This window comes from Sturnira hondurensis, unplaced genomic scaffold (genome assembly GCF_014824575.4).
Source record: "Sturnira hondurensis isolate 20B ecotype Veracruz unplaced genomic scaffold, ASM1482457v3 Scaffold0000256, whole genome shotgun sequence".
Classification (NCBI taxonomy): domain Eukaryota; kingdom Metazoa; phylum Chordata; class Mammalia; order Chiroptera; family Phyllostomidae; genus Sturnira; species Sturnira hondurensis.
Genome location: NW_028072887.1, coordinates 5,273,070 through 5,294,269, shown reverse-complemented (window position 1 = coordinate 5,294,269; position 21,200 = coordinate 5,273,070). Strand labels below are relative to the sequence as shown.

The following is a 21,200-nucleotide window of genomic DNA, read 5'->3' as shown; positions in this document are numbered from 1 at the left end:
TTACACAAATGCCCCATTGTTCCACTGAACTTCACAGTTAAAAAACAGAATTTCAAGGCAAAATTATTTAAAATTTCAACAACAGGGCAATAAATTGAGCATGGACCCTTCTGAGTGAGGGACGTTTCCATGAAACCAGCCCTTCATGTTAATGACAGTTCAATTAAAAATTTGTTAAAAGCAAGGTGAACAGTTATGTATCCTTTGCTGGCTTCCTCACTGTTGATAAAAAAATCAAAACTCCTTCGGCTAAAATGGAGTTCTAAAAATTGTGGTCTCCAGCTCGCTTTGGCAGCACATATACTAAAATTGGAATGATACAGAGAAGATTAGCATGGCACAAGGTTGACATGCAAATTTGTGATGCATTCCTTATTTATAAATAAATAAATAATTTATTTTGGTCTCAACTCTACATTTCTTATCTTTTATTCCCCTTCCTACATATAACCTAATTTATCCCCACTGCTGACCTATCTCAAAACCCTTCAGGTCATTTTTCACCCTTTTCTCAACTCCTCATAGCAGGTTTGGTTGCCTTAATTTCTCATAGAAATTGATCACTGTGATCTAAGTAAGCCCCATGGTACCTGGGCCCCTACAATAAACACCTAATCTAACAAACCAGTAGAATGCTATGAGCAAATGAATGCCAAGGCCAAACAGCCTTGTGTTGAGGGTGTAGGAAGCTTCTGTTGACCCTCCACAGTTATTCTCCAAATAGTAGTCAGGGTACTCTTTAGAAAATATTAATCACCGCTGCTCAATTTCCATAAAGGCTTTCCATTTGATGGAGTATAAAATCCAGACTTTAACTCTGAATCATGAAGTCCTGCCCATTTACCTCTCTATTTTCATTTCTCTCCCCTGCTCACTCATTTCACCCCAGGTTTCCATGACCCTCTTAGAACTGATTCCCAGCCTTTGAATTTGGTAATTTCTCCATCTAGAATGCACTTCTATGCATGGCTATTTCCTTCTCACTAGGACTCACACCAAAAGTCACCTTGTTGGAGAAACTTTTGCTGACCACAAAATATAAACTAGCTCTCCCCCACCAACTCTGGTCATAGTATCAAATGTTTTCTCCTCCTAGCCTCTACTGTGTCCTCCAATGATTTGGTTGATGTATTTGTCTATTAATTTAATGTCTGGGTCTTCTCTCTAGAATGTAAGTTCCAGGCTGTCTTATTCATGGTTACAATCCCAGGGCCAAGAACATGTAGCACATTATGCATGCTTAAAAACGTTAAATCTCAGCACTTGCTTTCAGAGGGATGATTGAAGGCTTTCTTCATTCTCCTGGTTGCTTTTGGCTTCATTATTTACTTATTTTTCCCACTGATACTCCTCCTCCAGTTATCAGAATTTCGTTTGGGTGAGAGGATATAGAGATGCATGTGGGATAAGAAACTAGGGCTTAGGGCTTAGGGCTGGGCTGGAGGGTGGGAAATGGAGAGGAGATGTGCACATTCTGGAAAGAAAATGTTCTTCTGGGAAAGAGAAAAAAGCATATTGATAGGAAATTTCGAAGCCTTCTGTTGTCTGAGGTGCCATCTAACCCTCTCTCCCTTCTTTTCAGAAAACTGTCAGTGAAGTTTCCATGACTTATGAAGCATATAGGTCTTGGGGGAGGGGAGGACTATTCTACCAGGTTCTGATGGGTTTGGGTTTTCATATATAAGGCAAGTGTAGGCAGCCTCACAACCTGCTCTCCTCCAGGTTACACCTATCTTTCAACCTGAGCTACTAACTTTGGTTAAAAAAAGTGTATACGTATTTTATGTATAAAATATATATTATAAACATAATGAAATATATATATATATTTATTCCTATTCCTTTTGTTTGTAATATTGTTGCCAGAAATCCCTCCCTAGATAGCCTCACATAGAAAAGAGTTTGTGGGTGAGAGTAAGGGTACTGGAGTCTGACTTGCTTCAAAGCCCTGCTCTGCTCCTGCCTAGCTTTGGCAGGTTGTCTAGCTTCTCTGAGAAATGGATACACTGCTACTACTTTTCTCATTGCTTGCTATGATGGTTAACTAAGAGAAGGCGTTTGCACAGTGACTGGCATAACCACATGGGACCTTATTTTCTTTAATCTGGCCTTTTATTTTGATTTTTTTTCCTTTGGCTCGGATTGACCTCAGTAGTGTTCTCACTCACTCATTTCTCTCCCTCTCCCTTGCTTAATTATTAAGCCCTCAGAGCAATCAAGTTCTGGTCAGACTCCAGTATATTAGAAACAAGGTCTTGGGTATATTGGCTACTAGGGCACTTTTCTCTGAAACTAAACATAATACCGTGGCCTCAGTTGTGTTTTAGCTCTGGACTCAGGAAAATGGAAGGTTCCACAGAACAAATCCTTGTGAAGTTGGACAAAACAACTTCACATCTGACATCAGGACCAGATGCAATGATCAATTACTTCCTACCCTAGCCTCAGACAATCAGTAGGTACAATAGCCCTAACTCTATTTGTCACCATGATTTTTTCCCCTGTATAACCCATCCCAATAATTCATCAGGGAGCCAGGTCTTTGAGCATTAGCTAGCTGTGACTCCAGGCATGGTGCCATGTCCTTAGTAAATCCTTACTTTCTTGGCTGCAAACTCCTGTTCATCTCTTATTGGCCTTTAATGCACATGGGCAAATGGGCCCCTTCAGTCCAATACAGCATTTGTGTTAATGAACAGCAAGTGGGGTCCTGTTGCCCACTGCCACCCTCTAGGCAAAATTCTGGAGGCAAAGGTTTAGTGATAAAGGATAGGGGTCTTTATTCAAAAGCTACACAACTTTGGAATAATAACTTTCCACAAGCATTAATCACTTAAGGCTATCAATTAAGGATAAACTCTTTAACACCTGAGTTCTCTTATCATTTCCCCTGTTATTTTTTAAGTATCTTATTTCTATCGGGTTAGTTGAGAAATTAAAACAACATAATATACAAAAACTACACAATTTTGGAAGAGTGGCGGGCTTCTGCCTCGGAGCTCCTCCTCTCTAGAACACCCAAAGAAGAATAACCCTGCCACCCTCTGCCAGGCCAGCCTGATCCTAGGCTACACCTGGAGTTGCTTTGCATACAAAACACTGTCTCTTGGGAAATGCTGGCAGCTGCAGCACAACCTTCCAGGCATCCTCTAGGGTAGGGCTGCCAAACTCATTAGGGCTGCCAAACTCCTTAACAGTTAAGGAGTTGCAATTACATTCAGTGCTTTGAATGCAAGGCAATTGCAAGGCCGATGTGGCCCCTGGTGAAAATGAGTTTGACACCCCTCCTGTAGGAAGAGAGCCCAAGACCAAGAGAGCCAGTGATCAAAAGCCCGAGAGCCCTTCTTTTATTTCAAATCTCCTGGCCCATAATTCCACACACTCTGGAGGCATTCAGCTTCTCAGCCAATCCCATCCTAGACTGTTTCCCATTGCCTCAAGAACCTCCTTGTATGGCCCCTCTCTATTCCTCCCCAGTGATCTGATCAGATCTCTCTGTATCTTGTGTACCTAACAAATGTTAGTTTTGGTTCTCCCCACTGGAGGGGGCAAATGCGGTGAGGACAGATCAGCTGTGATGGAATGACATCTTTCATAATTTCAAATCCCATGGCCCCACAAATTGATTTATGCAGCCAATTTCAACAAATACTTGTGGGTAATATAGGTCTTTAACATTCAAACTTGAAATAATTATGTTCTCTTTCATAATAACCCCTTTAAAAAAAACAGTATCCTGCCCTGGCTGGTGTAGCCCAGTGGATTGAGCACAGGCCTGCGAACCAAAGGATCGAAGTTCGATTCCCAGTCAGGGCACATGCCAGGATTGCAGGCCAGTTCCCATCAGGGAATGCAAGAGGAGGCAACCATACATTGATATTTCTCTCCCTCTCTCCTTCCCTTCCCCTTTGAAGATAAATAAATAAAACCTTAAAAAAAAGGACCAGTATCCTATCATCATTTGAGTTTGTTCCCTTTCCACTCTCCTGTTTATAAGAGTGACGTAGAACATCTAACAAACCCAGCAACAGACAAAATCTCAACTGAATGAAGATAATTTTGTCTTGAACATATATAATTGATGGAAAAACAGGGTTGGAAATAAAATCTTTAGGCATTATTACTTCACTTTTTTTTCTACTTACGAAGCTCATTATTGTTCACTGCCTGCTATGTGAGATCTTCCTTAAGTGTCTTAATCTCTCTAAGGCTCCCTCACTGCAGGGAGATGTCTTCTCAGTATTTACAATCCTTAACTCTATAGTTTGTATGTGGTGCATGCTCAAGAAGGGGCAGAGCTGAATTTCAAGGTGTTGGTTAATGTAAGAACCTCCAAAGCTGTAGAAGAATTTTATGAGTTTATTAGAGTTTATTTGAGTGAAACAGAACACAACTGGAAGCAAGACTTAGAGAATGCTCTGAAGAATGAAAGTTTTGAAGTGTCTTTTGAAATTTAGAGTTAAGGAGTAAAGGTAAGGAGGATTACATGACAGTGGGAGAAAGCAAGGCACAGGATAGTTCACCAGACGGCATGCTCCTTTGGGGGTGGTTGTGCCTCAAGGATGTCTCAAAACAGGATTACTCTGGTGTTTCACAGGTGTGATCTAGATATACAAGAACAATGGACAGGGCTTGCTTAAGGAAAAAATAAGCCTTTTTATAGGCCTGAGGCATGACTACCCACTATGGCTTACCCAGATAGGTGTATATATGATCAGCTCATACTGGGAGGTTATTTTCTTGGTCAGAATTATTACAAAGTCCTTTTTTTTGTTGACATGTTCACCTAATCCTTCATTGTATTATCATTTCAGCACCTTGCACAGTCTTCAGAAAAATTCCTGATTTTATTTGGTTTTATAAAAAGGAAAGTCTATTAGTAAAAGACCCCTTGCCTAGTTCACAGACATCTGCCTGAGGTCTTCCAATGAATGGAAGAAACACAGTTCACTGTCCTCCCACTGAAGGAGCACGATGGTTGCCTCTGAGAGTGTAAAGCGGCTCAGTCTGTGTAGAGCCTCAGGGAGCTTTCTCATGCCTCACAAGTTCAGCGCTGGTGTGCCTTCCTGAAGCATCTCTCCAGAGAGAGCTTCAGGGTCTGGCATTTTGCTCTGCCTTATCTCCCTATTGTCCACCCACTCACTCTTCTTTTGTTGTTGTTTTTAAAAATTATTTTATTGTTGTTCAGTTACAGTTGTCTGCATTCCCCACCCTACCATTCCCCGCCCCAACCCCAGCCAAACCCTGCTCCCTTCCTTGCTTCTACCCTCCCACTTGGGTTTGTTCGTGTGTCCTTTATAGTAGTTGCTAAAAACCCTTTCCCCCATTATCCCCTCCTACCCCCCCTCTGGTTACTGTCAGATTGTTCTTAATTTCAGTGTCTCTGGTTATATTTTGCTTGCTTTTTTTCTTTTGTTGATTATCAAGTGCTGGAAGCAACCTAAGTGCCCACCAGTAAATGACTAGATCAAAAAACTATGGTACATTTACACAATAGAATACTACGTAGCAGGGAGAAATAGGAGCTCCTACTCTCTGTGACAGTATGAATGGAATTGGAGAGAATTATGCTAAGCAAAATAAGCTGGGCAGTGAGGGACTATTGGGAACCACTCTGCCTGGTTTCAGGAGTTGTAACTGCCCCCCGTGGCTAAGACTGCGTGAGCAACCTCTGGAATGAGAGCCACTAAAGAGACAAAGCTTGTCTCTAGTAGCAAATGCTGCCTCTGCTTCATCCCCCAGCCCCCAATGCATGGTCAGATAGTCAAAAACAGGGAAGACCCCTGAGAGGAGGGGTAACCTGAGCCAGATGGGATCACTTGGGAGGCCATCATGGAAGAACTCAGGGGGCAGCAACAAAGAGGGAGTGATGGACCCTCTTCCCCTGGCTATTCTGACACAGCCTGAGTCCCCCATGTCCTCAGGGAGAAGCACTTCCTGGCTCTAATCCACTTAAGCCTGAAACCTGTGATGGGGGAGGTGGTGCAGCCTCTTGCTGGCTAGAGCGGGATCTGGGGTGATCGGGTACAGGAAAGAGTTCCTAAAAGTCCTGTGAAGCTGCTTTGCCAAGAGTGCTTTCATTCACATGTTAAGGGTTCGAACAGGAAATGAGTATGTCTTCCAAAGTTTCTGCGACCCCCTTACCTGACAGACACTGACTCAGACTAAACCCTCAGATTTCTTTGAAATGGTATCTACTATTTGATCCTTGCTGCCCTGTATCCCTGTGTATGACAACCCAATAAAAGCCACTGAGAAGGAGCTCCTGGCCCTTCTCCTCTGAGAGATTGGCCACCTATCCTCCCCAAGCAGATCATGTCTTGGTAGTGTTACTTTCATCCATGGTGGATGGGGGGCTTGCTGACAAAGTTGCCCCCATAAGGGGCAAATACAATATAATCTCACTCACTCTTTTTTACTGAGTGCCTCCTGTGTGCAGGGCTCTCTTCTAGATGCCTCAGACGGAGCAGTGAATAAGACACCATTTCAGTGTGGGGAGTGGTGGTAAAGACAAATGGTGACAAGATACATATAAGTCAACAAGATTTCAAAAGGGCTTAGATTTCGCAAAAACCTTAGAGAAGATTTTTAAGGACCTTTCAATGTCAAACTAGCTTGATCAAGAAAAGAATATATTCATTTGGCTGGGAGGACTATGGGAAGTTCTCACAGGATTGAAGGGAGAGATGCACCCACAGAGGCCTCGAGCACTTGAACTCTGCTAGGAATTTCACCATCTGTCTCTCATTTTCACTTGTTTTATCTTGCCTGCGTTCTGAAAATAGGCTTTGATCCATGATATAAAATACAGACACTGAATGAAGACCCCAGACAAGCACCTTCTCATTTTAGAAATCTCACTTAGCAGAGAACTTCTTTCTCCCAGTATCCGTATAGCAAAACCAGGAAAGGATCCTGATCCGCTTCCCTTGGGTGGTATGTCCATGTCTAAGTTAATCACTGTGTTAAGGGAAATGGACGCTGAAATTGGTCAGGTCCAGAAAATATGCTGAACCCAGTGACTGTGAGGTGGAATCTGCTAACAGAAGGCAGTGCTCACAACAACCATTGAGTAAGCAGAACGAGATTTCATAGTCTCTGAGAGCAGTGATTTTCAACCTTTTTCATCTTGTGACACACATAAACTAATTACTAAAATTCTGCAGCAGACCAAAAAATGTACTTTTTGCCAATCTGACAAAATAAGTATAATTTTGATTACACTAGACAACTATTGTTGTGGCTGTTGTCATTTTTTAAAATTTGACAATCTAATGAAAAACAGGTCAGTGACCCTGACTAATCAAGGTGTTACTTGTTTAAAAAATTCTTGCAGCGTGGTGATTACTGAGGGAGGGAGGAGTAAAGGAACTAAATGGTAATGGAAACAATACAATAAAGATTAAATAAAAATTAAATAAAATAAAAAGTCTTGCAGCACACCAGTGTGCTGCTGTACAGCCGATGAAATCTGCTGACCTAGAGTTGTCATTGCTGGGTCACAAAAATCTAGCAACCAGGGTACTAATGGGACAGGCAACCAAACAGTATCTTACCAATAACCTTTTAAAATTCTTGGAATTCCCAGAATCAACCTGGGGATAAGGCATAAACCCCACTTTGGAGCAAATTAGCACATTATGTAGCTGCGAGGGACCAGAAGAAAGGAGACAGCTCTCTGGGAGCCAGAGAAGCTTGTGATTAGATCCTGGGTATGAGATGTACTTTGTGACCTGTGCCAGTTACATCTTGGGACCCGAGTGCTCTGATTTATAAAGAATTTTGGCATGGGTTAAATACCGTAAGTTAAAAAGATCATGAAAATGTGATATATTAACATTTTTACCCTTTATCCCTAAATTAACAGGGCTCAAACTTTCTGAGGCATAGACTTCCAATGTCTCCTAGGATCATGGGATTGCAACTGCTCAGGATTAGTTCAGGTGCTAAGTGTAGGTCTAGACTCCGAACTCTGCCCCCGTGGAAGCTTTGGCATCCAAAGTGTAATATAAAAGTGAGATTTCCCACTGTAGGCAGGAAAAGGGAAAAATTAGCAGAGCACTGAGACTACCAAAATCAGAGTGGGGACAGCTGCCCTGAACCCTAGGTTTCCGGAGATCTCTGGCAAGCGCCCAGGAAACTCTCACAATGGTTTTTACATCCATGGTCTCCACTTTTGTTGGTAGGGTTTGGTGCTCTGGCGGTTTAACAGTAGCCATTATTGTATTTTACAATGTTCCTGACTATCACTTCTCTATTAGATGATCCAATCTCCAAGAATTAAAAAAATAACTACCATTTATTCACTTATTAATATTAACCTAATTAATTTAAAATTAATATTAAAGCAATCAAATACTGCTAATAAATATAAACTTAACAAATATTATTAATATTTAGTATATTGGTAAAAGTAAATGAGAAATATGATGTATAGACTGGAACTAGCATGCTTAGGTTTAACGGCCAGTTTAAACAGCTGTGTGACCCCTAGGCACGTTATTTATCGTTTTCCTCTGCAAAATGGGAATTGTCGTAACACCTGGCTCATAGGGTTATTTTGAGAGAAAGAAGTTTGATGACATGTGGTAAGTCCTCACTGAGCACTAGCTACTATTAAGGCAACACTTACCATGTGGCAGGTGCTCTGCTATATTTACGTCATCTAACTTGTTCCTCACCACAGCTCATTGTACTGTTACTACTCTCCCCATTTTATAGGTGACACATTTGACAGGTGAAACTCTCTACCCAAGGTGACCCATCGAGGATATGTGGAGCCAGGTTTGAAACCCTTGATCATCTGATTTCAGAGCTGGTGATTTCAGTGTTGTCTTACCATGTCCCTTGCCTGCCTGTGGAGTCCCTGACCTCAGGGCTCAGCACCCAGCTCTCCCAGCATTTCCTGGTTTGATTGCCACCTTGCCACAAGCCCGGGGTTTTAACTTACATAGTGGTTTTGCAATACACCGCCGAATGCAGAGATTGTGTTAGACCATTTTTTCCCTCCTTGTCACTTAAGGTCAGGACTGGGAACAGCATGTTAAATATATATTATTCACAGCCTTTTTCTGTTCACTGAAGTTTCCGATTAGTGTCCACTTAAATAGAAGCTTGGGAGAATTTCTTACAAGTCATGGTGTCCTGTTGCATTGTGGTAATTATGAAGGCTACAGTGACAGAAAAGACCTAAGATATTTTTTTTCCTCCTCATGTTGCTTAGCAAAAACTGGCTGTGAAAAATAACCCTTAAATTAAGAATTCCCTGACATAAAAGGACACAAAGCCTTTTTATCCCTTTTTGCCATTTTGTTGTTTAAAGTACTTCTGATTTAAATGTTCCATTTCCTTGAGTTTTGTTTTTAAGATTATAGTTGTATTTGGTGCCCTCAGGGTAATGTTTTATTGATTAGCAAATGTCTCTGGTGCATTTCTGCTCTCCGTCTACTTACATATAGAACAAAATAGTGTGAGTTTTCTATCTTTCATTCTAAATGTCATTTGCTCTGAGCTATTTTCTTGTACTGAGTTGTTTTCTTTTCCTTTTGTTTATATTATTTTGCATACATTTTCACTTTTTACAAAATTAGTTATAATATGCATTTATGCTTTGTTCTGAGGGTAAATTTGAACATTGGGACTGATATTTTATTTTGTGACAGAAAGATTAGGGTATTTTTTCCTCCCTTTTATTCACCTTAAAAAAAAAGAAGAAATGCCCCAGTCCATAAATAATTTAAGTCCTTGAATTTCGAAGCTCATAGTTGAGTATTTCAGGGTACAGCATCTTTATTTTATGTTTCCTTCCCTGAGGCAGGAGAGGTACCAGGTATTATAATATGAACTCAATCAGTCATGTCCCTTCCCGGGGCTGCATGGTGATGAGTGTCTTACTTCTAAGAGGATTTAATTCACGGACAGGAAGAGAATTCAAGGCAGGCCTTACTCAATCTTCATTGTCAGTCTAGGAGCATCAGCTTGGTTTAGTACCTCATGCTAAACCAAGAGGGTGGGTTTTCCTGTGAGAATTCAGTCATCTACAGAGTCTTTTCAAGGAGCTCCAGGTTGTGATCAGGGGTTGGAAGAGGTTTTCTGTCTAGTTCCCTCCCACCTTTAGTAACAGCTCAGTTGTAGGGGGTGGTGGAAGGGATGTTTCTAACTGTGCTTTGGTTCTGGTCTCTGGCTCAATTTTATTCACATCTACTATGGCATTTCTGGCTATCTCAATAAAAAATAGCATATGTACATTAAAGAAAAGTGATTATTTTGCTTATCAACAATTTTCAAAGTATTGGTAGCAGAAGATAATTTATGTTGAACTGCACCCCTTCCCATTTTAAGGGCATTTTAGGATGTGGCGAGTCACTAGTACAATACAGCTAGTTTGCCTTTTAGAAATGGATTGATCTTTGTAGGTTGGTGTTCAGAATTCAAGATCATCATAATCCATAGAAACATGATTTAAAATGCTTAGATCGTTCCTAGACTAGCCCACTAACATCTATTTAACTCACAATGTAATGGTAGTTTGGTGTAATAGCACTGATGGAATCAGCAACCATTTACATTTAATGTATTTGGAGCTTCAGTTCCTTCGATTGCAGCTTTGGTTTTAGGGTCTAATATTTTTTCTCCACCCCCATCAGCTTTACCACATCCCCAGTTTTCCACCTCATGTCTTGGAACTCCTACATTTAGTCTTTGCTCTGGTCTCTCTCAGTTCCTTTCAGATGTTCACTGTGCCATCTCTTCGTCTGGTCAATGCTCTACCTGAAATGCTCCTCCATCCATTCTTCTCTTGACTGACTCCTATTTGTCCTTCAGTGTGAGTGTCACCTCTGTGAAACCTCCATGGTTCCTCCTTCTCTTGCTTCAAGTCTGAGTTAGGCTTACCCACTTTAAAACTGCCAGGACCTCAGCAAGTATAATTAGCCCAAAGGAGAGAGAATGGCCAGTCCAACTTCCATACTCACATGGAGAAACAAACACTGTTTCCACTGGTCCCTGCTGGTTCTTATTGGCCCTGATGAGCATTGGCCGTATGGAGATGTTGGAGGCTGCTTACTCCCTCTCCTGAAAATGGTGGTGAGATTCCTTCAGGGACTTTCATGTATCTTTGAGTGAGAGTGACACCACTGACACCAGTACAATTCTTGGTGACACCTGTCCCACTTTTGGTTCTCAGGGTTTCAGATCTTAGTGCTCTGTCTTTCATTTTTCATGGTAGCTTCCTCCAAGGAAACAGGAGGCCTCAGAAACACTGGGTCATAACTGATTCTGTCCTACCCCTCTCAGGCTCAGACGACTGTCTTCCTTCTTTCCCAGAAATTCAGATCTAGCAGCTGAGGAGTATATTGGTTTCTCAGGACTGCTGTAATAGATCGGCGAACACTAAGTGGTTTAAAATGAAAGAAATTTATTCTCTTACAGCAGTGGAGGCTGGAAGTCTGAAATCAAGGTGTCCACAGGGCTATCCTACCTTAAAGCTTTAGGGAAGAATGCTTTCTTGCCTCTCTGGTGACTTCTGATAGCTCCTGGCAATCCTGGGCATGCTTTGCCTTGTAGATGCATCACTCCATTACCTGCCTGCATCTTCTCCTAACTTGCTTCCCTGTGTGTCTATGTCTCTGTGTCTAAACTTATTAAGACACTGGTCATATTGGGTTTAGGGTGTTTCCCAATTCATTATGGCCTCACCTTAATTTGATTATATCTGCAAAGATCTTGTTTCTGAATAAAATCCCATTCATAGATTCCTGATAAATATAAATTTGGGGGGGACACTATTCAACCCAGTACAAGCAGTTTCCTCTTAAATGCTCAAACTCCAAATGATCTTATCACATCTCTTTTCCCCACAAAATGGGTATAGCTTCCCACATTTTTTAAAGAAGACTACTTCCCATAGTTTCAATGTGATTCGTCCTCATAAAGTAGGTTCCCCAGCAAGACTTGGAGGTAAGGATGCAACTAAGGAGGTGCTCATTCTCTGTGTCTTGCAGTTACAGATTTTCATTTACATGACACCAAGAGTGGGTATTTCCTTAAATTTAGTGCATAAGTCTGTTCTTGCCTCACCCAAGTCCCAACCTTGTTCCTCAAGGCAGTACTTGGAATACACTCATGAAAATGGCAGGTGAGGTGAGCAACATTCCTCACATCTATGTCAATGAAAAGAGAAAAAGTCTGTAGTTTTTAACTGTGGTATGGCACCTTGAGATACAATGATAGCAAATGACTGGCTGATTCCTATGTGTTGGCACTGAGCTAAGGAAGGTCCCTTTATCTCATTTATTCCTTACAACCCTAAGAAGGTATTAATATTGCTCCCATTTATAGATGCAAAAACAGATAATTACAGTTCCCTTTCATTACACAACAGTTTGACTTCCATAGTACCTAACACAGCAGGTGTTCAAAAATGTTTGAATGAGAAAGCCTGGAATTTTTTGAAGAAATTATTTGTTTATCTGACAGCTTTGTCTATTAGTTCACTCAGGCTGCTATAACAAAATATTATAGATTGGGTGTCTAAAGCAACAGAAATTTATTTCTCACAGTTCTGGACACTGAGAAGTCCTAGATCAAGGTGCCGGTTGATTTGGTTCTTGGTGAGAGCTCACTTCCTAACTTGCAGGCCTTCTCATTATGCCCTCATACAGCCTTTCCTCAGTGCTTGCATAAAGAGAAAATGACCTGTCTGGTGTCTCTTCTTATAAGGACACTACTCCTCTTGGATTAAGGTTCTACTCTTATGTTCTCATTTAACTTAACTGCTTTGATATTCCAAATAGAGCCACATTGGAGGGTAGGGTTTCAACATATAAATTTTGTGGAGACACAGATGTTGAGTCCATAACATTCTGTGTCAGGCACTCTTATGGACAGTGGCATGCAGAGATGAATAAGACATCACCTGGTCTGTTTAAAGAGTAAGGGCCCGGGGCAGCAGTTCTCAACTCAAAGTTGTGGAAAAAAGAAGGAATGTTATAGTTACCTGTGCCATGTCTCCCCAAACAACAGAAAGCCTCTCTAGAAACCCCTAGATTTCTCACCTTACAACTTGCTTACTCAGAGAAGTACTCTGTTTCCTGAGTCCCAAGTGTTCCTGCTGCCCAGATCATGAAAATGTTGGGATGCAAATCTCCCTCTCTGCCCAATAATTGAGCTGTGCCTAAGGGCAGTGGAACAACCTCACATCATGCAGATTTGTTACTGAAAAGAGAAAGAGAGATTTTAGAACATCCTCCTTCTGATATTCCTCTGCATGAATTAGACTTAATTGTGTAAAGTGATTTTATGACTAATTTAAAAACTAATAAATTATTAACATTCTATACATAATAACATTTAACATATGCTAACGAAGGCTTACATCTATAAACTATTCAATTTTTTCACACCACCTCTATAATTTATTGCAAAATCTAATGAAAACTACCACCTCCATACTTTGAAGCTCCACACTTTGATCACACTTTGGTTGTCATTTCTGTCCTTGGTTCATTTTCTCATTGGGAAAGAACTGGTAAGTTTATTATATCGAGTAGGTCACAGGCAAAAAGGAAGTCGGATTTACTTCACACATCTAAGGATCTCTCCAGATCTAGAAAGAGTTGAGGGGGATGGTCTTCCTGAGTTAACACTGAGCTTCCCAGAATCACAAACTATTCCTTAGACTGTAAGTTTTGTACACCACCTTATGTCAGCATCCAGTGCATTGCCTGGCACAGAGAAGACACTTACTAATATTTGTGGATTGTACCAATAAACAAATAGAAACAAATCTACTACTTAGCCCTCTTCTTTCTCTAACCTGTGGAGCAAAATATTTCTCATCACTGGCTGTGAAATTGACTGTTCTTTCACTAAACGAAATAGAAGATGCCCTGGCTGGTATAGCTCAGTAAATTGAGCACAGTCCTGCAAACCAAAGAGTCGCAGGGTCCATTCCCATCAGGGCACAGGTCTTGGTTGCGGTCCCGGTCCCCTGCAGGGGGCGCGTGAGAGGCAGCCACACACTGATGTTTCTTGTTCTCTTTTTCTCCTTTCTTTCCCCTCTCTCTAAAAATAAAACAAATAAAATGTTTTAAAAAGAGAAAGAAAGAAGTAGAAGGTAATAATAGTTCAGTGGCTTTAGAAGAATACCTGAAATATTATTCCTTTATGTGGGGAGATCTAAAATGTGAGTTAACAGGGATGTAAAGTGCAACACAGAAAATACAGTAAATAATATTGTAATAACTATGTATGGTGTCAGGTGGGCACTAGATTTATAGGGAAGAATTATGCAGTTCACTTTGTAAGTTATATTAATGTCTAACCACCATGCTGTGCACCCAGAACAAATACAATATTGAATATCAACTGTAATTGAAAAAATAAAAAACAACTTAAAGTGTGTGTTAATAAAAGATATATATGTTATAACTCAGACTGAAAATTAAATTTCTTCATATAGTTAACTTTTTATTATACTCTAGATTGCTCTCTGTTAACAATAAAATCCTACAATGCTGTCTCAGTATGTTTTCCTATGAAAATAACTTTATCCCTAACTAGTAGAAGAAAGAAACATTTTAGTAGAAAGTAGTGGGCAAGTTCAGAACACTGACCTATCTTTTATGGGGGGTTGGGAGGGAGGAGAAGATAACTGGTTGAATGTTAATACACTGCCAACTTGCAAGAAATGAACTTTATTTCCTTCAAAATTGTGATTTTATTACTTAGCAGAGTCAACCTGTACTTAATCAGATCACTAAATATTTCTTCTTGTAAAGTGTTAGAAAGATATTACTGTTCTTAAAGAATTTTTCTGATGCAGTAAGTATTTGTAGGACAACATACATAGTTATATCATAACTATGATAAAATAATGAATAGGATTTTCCCATCGCTCATCCCCTAAGTCCTTTTAAATAGGGCCAAACAATCGAATTTACCTTAGACTTAATGCCTTATGGATGAGAAGACATGCTAGAGACTAGAAAGGCAAAAATTGCTTTGCCACCAATCAAGAATGTTTCAATTTCTGTTTAAGTTGTTTGATACATAAAACACCTCAGTTGCTGCTAGTGATTGATGGGGCGTTGTTTTTCAAGTGCTAAACTGTAAAACTATTTTATATAGCTGAAAGATATGGTAATTTTCCCCACTGATTTGGAAAAATAGTTTAAAAATAAATTCTGAACTTGCAGAGTTATTTCTGTGAAAAAGAAGAAAACAAGATAGGATATTAAATATTAAAATTTCACTCTGACTCTCAAAGCGATTGCAAAAATGTATTCATTTTTTTAGGTGGTATGTTTTTCTTTTTCCTGTTTTTTTTTCATAATGAGATACAGCAAATTTACCCAGGTTAAATAAAATTCTGCACTTTCAAAGGTACATTAGAAAAAAATTCATCTTCTATGTTAATATTTAACAGCAATCTTGTGCTTCAAGAGACCTGTCAGTTCCACTGTGACTATTTTAAGGAATAAGAGGAAGATGAAGGTGATGATTTGATAGAAGTTTCCTTTGCTTCTTGGGAGTGAGTTGCAATCATTACTGCTTGTTAAAACTGGACAAAATCAAATCCTGTTCCTTGTCCTCTTAGCTTCTGCTCTGATACTGTCAGGGTGCAAGGCAGAACTTAGGAAAATACGTGGATTATTTCAGTGTCAAGTACTGTGTACCTTAGAAGAGCTCTATTTTAGAGCAAGATTATTTTGGAAGAAACAGTGAAGGCTTCACAGTATTGGAATTGCCTCTGAAAATACAAACACTCTGGGCACACTCTATATATTTTATTGTGTATTTATTTAAAAATATTTTATTTATCTATTTTTAGAGAGAGGGGGAAGGAGAGAGAAAGAGAGGGAGAGAAACATCAATGTGTAGTTGCTTCTTGCATGTCCCCAACTGGGGACCTAGCCCACAACCCAGGCATATGCCCTGACTGAGAATCGAACCAGCAACCCTTTGGTTTATAGTCCAGTGCTCAATCCACTGAGCCATACCAGCTAGGGATACATGTTATTTTATTTTATTTTATTTTATTTTATTTTATTTTATTTTATTTTATTTTATTTTTGAGCATGTGCCCTAGGTAGGACCAAACTGTGACAAAGATTTTCTCTCATTTCTCTTGAGCTCTTACTGAGTGTCTGTTATGAACTAGGTGTTATACAATATGCTAGGGACTGAGATTACTGAGGCTTGGTCTCTATTTTCACAGAAATCCCATTTAGGAAGGGCAAGGCAGAAATTTATCTGTGAGTATGTGAAAAGTGGGAATAAAATAATATAGAGAGTTGGGCCTTGAGAAACTGGAAGAAACCTGCCAAGTTCTTCAAATTCAATCATTTACCAATATTGTGGTTGCCAAACCAGTCAGTGGCATGATTTTTGGCACCTGGCTAGCTATTTGCAATCTTGGATAGAGAGACATAAGACTATCTATGGTCAAGCAACCAACTTCAATATGCTGTGGCATATGTTTACTAAACAACAAGTGTAGGATTAACTGCTATGGAAACAGGGAAGGACAATGGTTAGTTTTTTTTTTCTGGAAACGTTGGACATAATCTCAGGGAAAAAATGATGTATGATCTTTGTTTCTGTTTTGAAACTAATATTTATTACGGCCTGAGTGTGTTGGACACTAGGCACACATTATCACATACTAGCAAAAGGAGGAACAGGTTATTCTAGAGAGGGGCCAACTCTGAGTAAAAAGTGAGGGATTTCATTGTGTGCTTTCTCCAAAATGATATAGGCATTCTGGAGAAACAGGAAAATGATGAGCTTTAAATCACATTGCAAAATTTTCTAATGTCATTCTAGGGAGAGCGTGGTTACTCAGCAGCCTTGGGAGGAAATTGTATTACCAGGAAAGAGGGTATAGGGTATAAAGATAAATGTGCAGAGGGCAGGACCTTGGGGAGTATACAGAGGCTACTGAAGTAATGCATTGAAGATGACTGAGAAGGAGCAATTGGTAGTATAGATGGAACACCAAGAGATGATTTGACTAAGCTGGCTTCTATGAAAAGGCCGCATGGAGAGAGAGATGTCCATCCAGCCCCCAGCTTCTGTGGGTCCAGGTGCCAGATACATGAGTGAAAATGTCATTTTGTAATTTTCGGGGGTGTCATGTTAGCTCTGTTCCATGAAGTCATTAAGAACCCAACATTCTTGCTTCACTGCCCTACTCCCCCTTGGGTATTACCCTCATTTCCATCATCCCAGCTAGCGGTATGATGTTCCTGGCAAGAGGATGGAGGTAGGAAGGATAAGAATCAAAGAACGTATGTCAGCTACCTCTTAAAGTAGGTTCCTGCAAACTTATGGTAGGTCCCTACATAAAAAATCATATGTAATTATATATCATTGGCCAGAATTTAGTCACACGGCCATACATACTTGCAAGGAACACCAAAAAATGTAATATTTATTCAGAGAAACATGTATCTTGCACAAAATTCAATTACTATTAAAATGAGCAGCAATTAGGCAATGATACTGGGGAAATCAGGATTTTATTTAAGCTCATGTAATCTTAGAAAAGAAGAGGGGTATCAGAAAAGATAAGCAGTTTGTAGGTTAAAAAAACAAAAACAAAAAAGCACATTTATATTATTATCCCAAATGATAAGAATTGTGGGTCCCTATCTATTTTATTGTAAAAACTTCCTAATATTTCCAGGAGTTCTTCTCCCTAAATATCTCTGAAGTTCCACAGAGGAGCATACGCCTGTCCGTGAGCTGCTCCTTACCATTTCCCACGCTGCCTCCTGCAGGGGTGGCAGAACGTGGCACCTTCCATGAGGATGAACACCATAATGGCCCCTCTCTCCCAGACCCTCATTGCTGCCATCAGTGAATCCAGAGAGCTGCCACTGGTGTATTTCTTCTTGTCGTGGACGCCCGTTGATCTCCCCCAGCAGCAAGAACTTTGTGAGTGGTAAAAAATTCTTTCAGTTCAGAGCCCCTCACTGTGCCGTGGTCCATAAAGTACACTCATATTGCCAAAATTAATTGTGCTAGTAGTAATTGAATTGTCAATGGTGTATGTGGGAGAGCCAGTACTCTCAAGTCACCCACAGATAAACAGATATACTCATGCTTCTAAATTCCTTTCATTTTCTATGTTAAGTTCCCTCCTAGGAGTCCTATTTCTCTTTGAATATGCCTTAGGTCATGCCTTTGCCAGTCCATTGACTTATTTTAATATCTTTGAATGTTAATGAAGAAGGGTCATAGACTCATGGGTTTAGTCCCCTTACCCCATTAGTCTTATCATTTACTTATTTGTGTAACAAACAAATACAAAGAAGAAAACAAGTTGCTAATGTGGCAGCATCCAACTATGAAATGAGTGCACATAACTTACTAGGAAAGGCATGATTGAGCTCCAAGGGCGAGAAGAGTCTAAGCACCAAGCTCATCCTGTGTCCTGTGACAGCAGATGTAAGAAGATTCCACAGGAGATGGAGCAAGGGACTAGGAAAGAGCAGTCAGAAGAAAGTAGCCTGGCAAGGGCAGGAAGGTCTGTGACAGGGGTAAGGAGGAGTGATGAATACAGACAGTGAACTGGAGATGTGTCTCTGCTGAGTGGTGACAATGCATCACAAGGGAAAAAAGACATGGCATTTGGGAACGAGACTGGGGTCACAGATACCAAATAATACCACTGACAGAAAAATTGAGAGGGCTCCTGAATCTGATTCTGTTCCTTGTGATAGGTTTTTCCCCAAGGCCAGTAATACATATGAACATTTTGAAACTGTTTCCAAAAGATTTTTAATGACTACCATGTATAATTAGTTAAATATTAATATCAGGTCTAAAGAAATGGCACTTTTCTGTGGTTTTAAGATCTGCTACTAACTACTTTTAAATATGTTAGCTATGTTCAGAAAGGATGTTACAAATTATCCCCACACCCATGTATTCATTCTCTGGTAAGCATCCATTGTGTACATCTTGGGTCTTTAGAATTTTAACCTTTTAATAGGGGTTAATTAGCAAAAATAGTTAATTATGTTACATTATGGCATAAAGGGGTTGAACAGGATTTCATTATTACATCCACACACGGTTTAATGGACATCACAACATATTCCCTGTTTTGTGGATAGAGAAGAGGAAGGAGAAGTAGAGTATTGGCAGTGGAACAAGATATCCGAAAACATGATTACTGACAACTGGTGGTATTGGCCTGATCACTACAACTCAGGGGAAGGATTCTCAACAGGACCACAGAGAAGACCAACAGGAAACTCAATATTCCCTTTTTGATATGTCTCAGTCTAGGCAGCCAGACCTGGGAGACCTGGCTCCAAGAAGGGGGACTAAGGATACACATGTCAGTACAGACTCTGAGGAGGGCTTGGTAAGAGCAATGTGTGGACCCATCTTGAAGTGTACTGAAATAGACTCAAGTATACAGAATAAAGCAGGAAGGAGATCATTAATTACAACCGAGTGATAAGGTCAGGGATTGAGAGAACCATGAACTGAGCACATCTGTAAAATTTTCTATAGGTTCTAGAGGGAGTCATCATCGAGGACAAGGAATTGGATCTCATTCCAGGTCCTGAATCTTGGGAGATTCTATTTTGCTTGGTTGCAGTCACTCCATACTTGCTGCAACCTGACTGTAGGCACCCTCAGACTTAAAACAGAGAACACATTCCGTTGTGCTTCTTCTCTCACTACATGGTTGCACAGCTGGCCTGAAGAAAAAAGGTTAATATAATAATAAGTAATATTTGAACACAGACTGCTAAGTGCTTCACACATATTACCTCAATTAATTCTAAAGTCCTAAAGCCATTTACATATTAGGAAACCGAAGCAGAGGCACTGAGGTTTGGGTTTATTTTTCTTGAAAGCCCTTAGCACTTAAGATTTCCATATATAAAAATACTTTTTGGCCCCCTCCCCCGGAAAGAGTGAGAAAATCATTTTCTTACTCTATCCCTCACAATTATATAACTAAAAATGACTTGACAGTTGACATTTTTGAGACTTCCTTTCATGTGGGTTTTAATTCATTAATGATTGACAAGAGGAAGTCCCTCCACACGGCTGTGGTTGTGAACATCTTCAGTGGGAAATGTGTGTGGAAGGGATGATTCCACATCGCTAACACACATCACTATTGAGCCCTCAATTTCCAATAGATCTAGACTGAAATCTAGTTTTTCGTTTTCCTGTGTCCTCAGGAAAGTCACTCATCTTCTCTAAGTCATACTTTCCTCACCTGCAAGACAGGGGTAGTAAATAAAAGGGGGCATTTTGAGTATTAAATGAGGTCATGTGTGTAAGAAAATATGGCCTGTGTTACATACAGCTTAAAGTCTAGTAGGGGTGGATACAGGGACAATCAAGTAAAACCAAAGCAGAAATGAAAACCACACATACAAAATATGTTAATGAAGTATAGTAAGTTTTGCGAAAAAAGCAATGTTTTGATTTGAGATATAAAGGTGGCAAGGGATATCATTCAAATTATACTCATACTTAAATACAATAGTGAAGGCTTTTAAGAAAAATAGTGATATTGTTATTTTACTTTAAATTAATCATTTTGTTCGCCCTGTGAACAGATAGAGGAGGGAGGGCAAAAATAGGCCAAATCTGGGAGACCAGGTAAGCAAGTAAAGTGAAAAGAGAGCTGTAGTTGTGATGGGACTTTATAGTGGGCTGGATATAGGAGTTAAGGAGAAGCAGTAAGGTATCAAGGCTAAAACTTTCTTAGATTTCTGGCTTTAGCAACAGAGACTGGAAAGTCTAGAGATGGAGCAGATTTGCTACGTAAAAAGGATGATGAAAAGTTCAATTTTAGAGATGTTAAATATTGGAAACACCCGAAACATTTGAGCAGATGTATAGAGTAGGCAGCCTACTACTGTGTCTGAGGACTCTACTGGACACAAAGATTTGGGAAGTACCAGAATTTGTATGGTTCCTTAGCCATGGGAAAGGGTTAGATTACTGAGGGGGCTTGTACCAAAGAGGATAGAAAAATGAGCCTTCGCTTTGGTGAATGTGACTCAGTTGGTTGGAGCATTGTCCCATAAACCAAAAGGTTGCAGGTTCAATTTCCAGTCAGAGCACATGCCTAAGTTGTGGGCTCCATCTCTGGTCTGTGCACATATGAGACGCAACTGATGGTGTTTCTCTCCCAAACATTGATGTTTCTCTTTTTG

The 21,200-nt window shown here is 40.1% G+C and overlaps 1 pseudogene; it reads left to right on the top strand.

The window, feature by feature from the left end:
- Nucleotides 1-283: 283 nt before the first annotated feature.
- Nucleotides 284-380, top strand: LOC118976586 (uncharacterized; annotated as a pseudogene).
- The last annotated feature ends 20,820 nt before the right edge of the window (nucleotides 381-21,200 follow it).